This window comes from Haplochromis burtoni, unplaced genomic scaffold (assembly GCF_018398535.1).
Source record: "Haplochromis burtoni strain Fernald_Lab_line unplaced genomic scaffold, NCSU_Asbu1 Contig_333, whole genome shotgun sequence".
NCBI classification, from domain to species: domain Eukaryota; kingdom Metazoa; phylum Chordata; class Actinopteri; order Cichliformes; family Cichlidae; genus Haplochromis; species Haplochromis burtoni.
The window spans coordinates 24945-33737 of NW_024582694.1; positions in this window are offsets into that span (position 1 = coordinate 24945).

The window sequence follows — 8793 nt, forward strand, 5'->3', positions numbered from 1 at the left end:
CTGTAGTGCTACAACATTGTTCAGAGGCCGAATGTCTTTGTATTGATTTAGCAGAAAGAAGAACCACAGAAATTTTTCACATGTTTATATCAAGGACACAGCGGGATAAACAGCCTTCACTCAGCCTGTCTCTTCTCCTGCTCAAGGCCCAGCCAGCGCAGGTTATAAAAATCCTCCCGTCTCAAGGAGAGATTACATTATGTCTTGTTGCAAAAGCACAGAGTTGAAAAGACAGCTGCAGCGCTCGGTCGCTCTTTTTCAGGCCTCCTTTTCGTCTATTGTTTGTTTATCAGATTTGGACAAGGTGTCTCTCCACTTAACCATCCTTCCCAGGGTAAATTTAGTCAATCTGAAATATTTCTTAAACATCTTTCACCTAACTGGCCTCCCACCACCACAACAAGTTGATGCTTTATTTAAAATTGGATGAAGATCTGAAAACTGATGCCAAACATGCCACCCTATCCCCTAAATAATGACTGATGCATGTCATCTCATAGACACGTATGTACCACCTTTGCATCTAAACACCAGATGAATTAATGCAAGATGTCAGTTTAGATGACAACAGTTGGGGTTTAATACTGCAACAGTTGAAAACATTTATCTGCATTACAAGTCTGTTTCCTGTGAGCTAGGAAATCTGAAACAAATGGATTGGGCTGCACAACTAATCCGCAGAGACTGGCAAGTGTAAAACTTTAAATGGCTGTTGCTGAAAGGGTAGGGGGAAAAAAAGCAATAGTTCAGTTTAATGAAAACTTTCAGGTTCTTAACTTTAGGAGGAAACTCAAGGGTAACGCGTTGATAATGCATTAATGAAATGTGCAGAGACTTTTGGTTTCCCAGGCTGAAAGTTGTTAGTTTTTCTTTTTGATATGAGGCAGACTTGTTCTCTGGCACGGTGCCTGCTGGTTCCCAGCCCAGTCTGACTTAGCTCAGCATGGGGAGGCCCTCTCACGGTCGCATCACACTACTTAAAGGATGGGACTTCTTACAAAACATGCATTCTGTTTTGTGAGAGGGTTGCGTTGTTTGTGTCTTTAAGTCAAGACTCCTCTGAGTTCAAGTAACGTTTATCAAAAACTGCAAGAGTGTCTTTTCGCACCTCGGCAAAGAAAACACCACCGTTCTCTTCTCTGAGTCGCTTCTGCCAGCGAATGGGCTGCTCTCAAATAAAAGCAGATCAGTAGTTTGTGTGTGCATGTGCATACAAAACGCGCAGTTGATCTGCACTTTTGGAAACTTGCCGCTGTGACACGCCGACAGCTCGAGTCAGGCAGCTTCAGCCACGGCACAGTTTTGTTTCTGGTGGTGAAATTTAGAGCCAGGTCAGAACCACAGAAGATATTTACTCAGACAGGGGCCATGGGAAAGTGAAATCCACTTGCAGGAATTACAGAGGGAGGGAGGACAAAAGGAAGTGCCATTAAACTAAGTGGCTAACTTTCATAAATCTTCCGATGGGATCATACCAGCTCGACACCACTGAGCTCATGCACCACATCCATCTTCAATAATATTGCACGTTCGTACATCAGATAAAGATACTTAATATGGGAAGTAATATATTAAAAACTAAGAAGAATGCAGTACAGAGGCATAAAGCAAAGAGGCCTGGAACCCTTTAGGCGTACTCGCAGCACTGATGATTTGTACTTGTAGGTCGAACCACACCCACTTTAAATTTTGTTCTCGACTGCATGTCATGAACTGGCTGTGTGGAGGCAGATGAGGACCCAAACGCAAAACTCACGGAGACAGGAACTGAACTCAAAATCACTGCTTTATTGCAGGCCTTTAAAACGAAACAGAACTAAACTGGGAATACTAACAGAAGGCCGAGGGAACACAGAAAGACACACAGGTTTGGGAAGAAGACATTGACGACGCAACACTGACCTGAGGGAGACATGCACATAAATACACAGAGGGTTAACGAGGGAAGTGGGAGCACACGGGGAACACAGCTGACACAGATAATCATAACGAGACAGGGCAGGAGTGAACACAACATGACGCATACTGACGAGAGACTGTCAAAGTAAAACAGGAAGTACACAGAGGTTCAGACAGGAGAAGAGAGAGCACGGGGAGAACACAGTCATAACGGGCTGGGGGAAAACATGGAATAAAACACAAGGAGAGACGAGGGCTCACAGATACACAGGGGCACACAGGAGGTAACCAAATAAGGAACATCTTAACTAAATAACCTAGGAACCAAGGCATAAATAGGGAACAAAATACAAAAACACACAAAAACTAAGAATACTGGGCCAACATGGCCAGGGACCATGACACTGCACAGCTATGACATTTCATCATTTCATGCACAGAGATGCTATTACACTGACAAAATCATATAACACCTGCCATAGAGCTCAAAACAGTGAATTATTTCACTGAAAACAATACCACCCACACTGCTGAGTCCGGTAGACAATTTCCCTAAAAAGACAATTGCAGTTTGTCTTAAACGTCAGCCTTGGATGCATCGCACTCACAAACAAAGAAGTTCTGCGTCCATCACAAAATACTAAATTTGAGCTTTGTTAGCGGGTCCAGATTACTTCAAAACACAAAATGCTTTTAATAAGTAAGTATTGTTTTGTTCTTTAGTGGCAGTAAGCACTTCCTGAAGGCTGATCACACAGATGAAATCCTGAGGTTGCCATGACCCAAGAAGACAGTTCTTTGGCACATTCAGCCAAGTTGGCCTTGAAGCACAAGTGCGGAGAAAAACACAAGGTTTTTACCAAGTACTTGGGGCTTAGATACCCACAGACACTCCAAGACAGGTTTCAGAAACTTAAGAGGACAACTTTGTATGATTCAAGGCTTCGCATTAAATGGCTCCCCTGGAAAAGTCTTGTACCGCATTGTTTGTTGATTTGTTGGGCACTCTTCTGGCGGTTGCTATAGTGACTGCTTCCATTTTCTCTCTGTGGCTGCTCACATAAAGGACTTCGTCCTTGTCTCCATAATAGTTACAAATTGAATACTGCACTTTCCAAGGACTCGTGTCACCAACTTACAGCAAAGTGAGTGTATGAGTGTGCATGTGCATCTGTGTGTGCATGTGTGTTTGTCAGAGCATGAAAGAAGACAAGCTGACTTTAGATTTGTTGCACAAATGGAAAATAAAATGTACATTTTTTTTTCTAACTTGGTCTTTTTTATGAATCAGAAAAGAAAGGACTAACAATACAAGCACTAAGATGAATGTGGAAAGATGCAACGAAGTGCAAGGCAGATTAAAAGGACTAATCAGGGATAAAAATGAAAAATTAAAAAGAAAAGGGTCTCGATCTGAGAGCACAAGATCAAGACTGTGTACACCAAAATCAGAACAATTGAGTTAACAGGACAGTTCAAACCAAAACTGTTAGGCACGACTCACGCTCCTGTCGCTGAAGTATGGCCCGCCTTGTCTGGTGATGTGAAATGCTCAATCACTGCTCACACTGAGGAACGAAAGGATATATAATGGAACGGTGATTATTTTAGAGGTCTGTGGAAATGTTCTAAGCACGACTTTGTTGTTTTTTTTTTAAATGTTTTTAATGTACAAGCACACTGCTTCTTCCTAAGTCATTATTTTAAAAAGAGCAAAGAAAGTGGGTCCTGAGACATTTCACCATATTTTTAAGTTGGTTTTAATGCATGCACTGAAGCCCTGAACATTTCTAGACTTCGCCCAACAGAGGTGTGAAAATGCAAATGTCAGTTTCTTTTAGATGAGATTAGAACCTCTTTAACCTGCCGGCTCTCTAAGAAAAAGTCAGCGTGGTTTCAACTGTGCCTTAACACCACCGTGTTCTGTGAATTCTGTACAGACAGCACTTTCACACAAGCCTAACATAAGTCTGAAATGGACTATCTGTGTGTGACACAACAGTCCAGGCCTGTAAACAACTTAACTTAAAACTGAAGCTCCATCAGATCCATGTTCTCACGGAGTCACTGAATCTCAAATCTGCCAATCTTTAGAACATTTTCTGCTCTCCAAAACTCTAATTTACATAAATAATTTACGGTGTAATGTTTGAACATATGTAATGAGTTTTGTTTCCTTTTGCTCATTGAAATCTGAGGCAGTGCTTGAACATGAATATTTCAAGAAATATTAAAGATAAAAGCCTGACATTTTCACTGGTCTTTTTTTTTTTTAGCATCAAAACAGAAAGAAAATCAGGCTGATCTCTAAAGTCTCATATTTGAGCGCAAACTACTCAAAAACTCCACAATGCAAAAGACAAACAGTGACTTCTGTATTTCACAATATTGCAAAAATAAAGAATGTAGAAAACTTTTTAACACAGAATTCTCTGAAGAAAATGTTATTTTCATGAATCTTTATGCTGGACTGGGCACATATCACAAGTTGTAGCACAAAAACAAAAGTATTAATAGATGGTATAATCTGAATGGATTGTACTCTAATTATAACTGTGAAGATAATAATTCATGTTTTTAAATATGTGCAGATTTTCCATTTTAGCCGTGTTCTACATACCCCAAAAATATATGGTGAAGTGTTTGATGTATGAAGCTAAAAGCTTCACAGCAATCCGTCGAAATTTTTGAACTTTGAACCTTTTTTTGTTTGCTTTGTTTGATTTTGAGCAAAAGGTGTTAATTTGAGATTTTAATTATCCAAAGTAAAAATACATTAAAAAAAAAATTGAGCTTTGAGAAAAATTTAAACTAATTGAAAATTATTTTGTGAACTTTTAAGACACCTTAGTTTGGCAAAATTTGCTATCACACCTTGCTCGAAGACGCTTTGTGCTTATTGATGCTTTGGATGTTTACAAGTCTGTGAGGCAAATTCTTTCCAAAATGTCTGTGTTTGTACTGTAATACACGGACTGGTTTTCCTAAATCTTGGATATTTCCTGCATACAATATTAATTAAAACAACTGAACTAATAAAAACTCAATTAAAACAAAACATTTTAAAACAAGGAAAACTAAACTGAAACTGAACTGAAATAAAAACAAAAAATGAAATAAAAAATATGAATTAATAAGAAAATTCAAAACTATAATAATTCTGCATCAGCCTGATTGTATCATGTATTATTCCCTGAGACAAATATGTGATTGTAGGCTAATAGCCTACACGCACACACCTACGGTCCTCCACAAGAAATATATTTGCTTGGCATTCACAGAGCAGCCCCGTCTCCTACCAGCTGCTCGTACAGTTCCTTAGATCTACAGTTTTACAGTAAGTTGTGCGTCGTAACCCCGGCAGTTTTTAAAAACAGCTCAGTGATACACAAAGCCTCTCTCTGAACAAACACAGCTTTGCTCATTGTTTACCTCAGCTGCGAACCTCTCACTGAATGTGGGTAAACTGCAAACACAAGCAGCGTAACACGCTTGCGATAGGATGGTTCATAGTCTGTTTGTCTCTCCTTTAGTAACAGTGTTCAAGGTCGGCGTATAAACACAAGGCCATCCTGATTACAACAAACAAAGCAGCAGATATTCGAGCTTGCAGTCTCTTCTCTGCGCCCCCCTCGCTTGGGGTAAACGTGTCAGATGTTGACATTTAAATTTTACATTTTTCAGATTCTTTCATTTAAAGAAACTTTTAGAATGATCTTGCTGTTAATCGAGGATTCTGTCATTCTGCGTCTCTGTCTGTACTTCACCTTAAACCCACTTTTCTTAAAACTTGGAAGGTTGGGGACACAAGTAATTTCTCGCTGTTGTTAGGCAACATCGCAACGGCCTCACTCAGGTCGTGACATTGTCTGCAACCTTATAATGACATCACCAGTCCAGATAACACAGTTTATAAATAAACCTTCACTGTCTGCAACATCAGATTACATTTTCTGATGCTTTAAAAAAAAAAGCTGGAAAAGAATATTTAAAAAGAGAAACATGAACTTTCAACTACAAAATGCTTGTTTAAGATTTATGCATCATTAGTAACCTACTGATGATTTTCAGTTGTTGTTGGGTTTTTTTTTGGGGGGGGGGGGGGATTTGCTTTCTTATCAACTGTGTTCAGTATGGAGGTGGGAGAGGGCTTGAGAAGAGAAGGTGAACTTTTGAAAGTTTATTGAAAGTAAAGTAGTCTTGTAAATGACTGATATCATGTTACCATCAGCCTTTGTTTATTTCCCATCTGAGGGCACAATGCCCTGCAAATTGCAGCCTCGGGCCACTGCAGCCAAGCAGGGGAGCCTTGAGTTTACCCAGACCACTTGACAAACAGATGCCAGGAAAAGTGACCCATGTGTTCTCACTGTACTTCAAAGCCTTGACAATATCAATTGCTGGCTGTCTCAAAACCTTTCAAAGCTTAATGATGATAACTTTGATGTTTTAGTTATTAAATCCACTACCCTGACCCACAGTACGCTAAGCCTTTTGTCCAAAAATGTCAAGCAATCTACTCATAACCTGTGATTTTCAACACTGAGCTGTGTTTCAATGCTCAAGTTGAAAAAAAATGCCCACTACACTGACTCCAGATAATACAGAATGTGGCTGGATTTTAATTGGCACCAGGATATGTCAGTACATTACTCCAGTATTAGGAAGCTTACACTGGTTGGCTGTTAAATTTCATGTCTATTCTAAAAGCTTACTAATGACTTGCAGCATTAAATGGCAACGCTCCAAATCATATGAAAGAATTGTTTGGCCTCTATATGCCTGGATGGCTATTTTTATTGTTAAATGGGGCTGGTTTGTCCAAGGTCTCACCTAGTAAACAAAGGTCAGCAGGCCTTTGTTGTTAGGGCTCCCAAACTGTGGAACAGCCTTCCCACCAATATCAGGATGCCACTTATTGTCTTATAAGTGGCAGAGATGAGCGTTCTCCAAAGGGTGGCTGGCCCCTCAAAGAGATAGGCGGAGGAGTTCGGCCATCTGGGAGGGGTTTAGACCAGAGCTGCTACTCCATCAAAAGGAGCCAGTTGAGGTGGTTCGGGATCTGACAAGGATGATTCCTGGGTGAGGAGTTCTGGGCAGGTCCCACCATGTCCCACATGGATTGATTGTGGCATTCATTTAAACGCTGACACAGTAAGGCTGGCTGCTTATGATTGAAACACTCAAAGAAAAAATAAGTTTGAAGGTCTTTTATATTTGTCAGCGTTGCTGAGTGCTTCAAGTTTCCAAGCAGTCTCTGCAAACTTTACAGACTGAATGCACAAACACACCTCCACACAGACACAAAACAATAATTCACTTCGTGTTGAAAGTCCCCTAAGCCACTCCTGGCATTTCACAGGTCTTTCAATTAAAATCTTTTATACAAATTTATTCAGAACCCATTCCTTCCACTAAGCTCGCCTGTGTTCATCATCAGAGACACATTATAATTAAGGTCATAAGGACATTGGGTTGTACTCGGAAGTTTGTCTGTGAAGGTTCTCAGTCAGCAGTCCATCTGCATCTTAAGGATAAAGGACACTCTTTCGAGGATGCCAATGTTCACATTTTGGACAGAGAGGACAGATGGTTTGAAAGAGGAGTGAAAGAAGCCATCTATGTCCACTGTGAGCGACCATCTTTGAACAGAGGCGGGGGTTTACGACACCAACTCTCTGCCATCTATAATCCAGTTTTGAGATCCCTTCCCAGACGCCTTAACGCCCACTCACATCCTGGGCCATCTGATCTCAGGAATTCGCATGATAAGGTGGGGCCAGGTTTCACAATGAACACACCCGAAACTCTGGCTGATTGGGACCCACACCCAGTTTCACACCTTGGCTCAGGCGATTAGAGGATCATCAGGGGGTCCTTTTGTCCCTCTGTGGGGGGATACTCCCACTAGGTTTATATCTGGGACTCTCCACCATTTGACCTTAGAACTGAAGAAGCTTCTCGGATGAGAGGTGAAACGTCTTCAAGCAACTTAAAGAAGTCCAGACGCTTTTCTTTGCAAGCTCCTTTGACTACTCAGAAGTTTATGTATGTGGATGTTGGGCATAAATGGCATAGTAATTTTGGGCTTTTAATGATTTCTTTGAACTCTTCTTTTTCCAGGGTGGACCGATTGTACAGTCTACATCTTTAATGACTTAACGAAACAAGAATTGTGGTGCATAAGTTTGATTTAATTTGGATTTTCTCTAATGCACACAGGGTCAAAAGTCTACAAACACTTGTAAATATATAGACTTATTTACATTCTTTAGTAAGTTGTACTGAAGTTGTGTGTCTTTTATCTTGACAAAGCCAAGGCCCATTAACTTCTCATTAGTGATCATCACTGACTGCATCTGCTTGTTTCTCTTTGCCAGCATAAAAATACTTTGTTTAACAGCGCTCAGCTCTGGGGCCATTTTACTGCCAGTGGTTGTGGTACAATGCACAAAGTAGAATAACTATTTTTTCAGTTTCACCTCACATCAACAGTTAGACAGTTGAAACTGGGACACAACTGGATGTTCCAACAGGACAATGATCCCAAACATACATCAAAACTGGTTTTGGAATGGATAAAATAGCATTAAGATTCTGGAATGTTCTTCTCAAAGCCCTGACCTCAACCTTATGGAAAATTTGTGGACTATAGTTAAAAGTCAGGTCCGTGCCAGAAAAGTAGCCAATTTAAATAAACACTACCAATTCTTCCTCGAAGAGTGATCAAATATCCAGCCAGAAGGTTGTTGACGACTATCAAAAACATCTGGTCATGGTGAAACTTGGGAGCAAATAAAACCAAATTTCAAACTTGTTCAACTAATTGTTGTTGTTTTTTAAGTCATTAAAGTTTTATGCGGTTCAATCACTTCATTCTGAAAAAAGAACAGT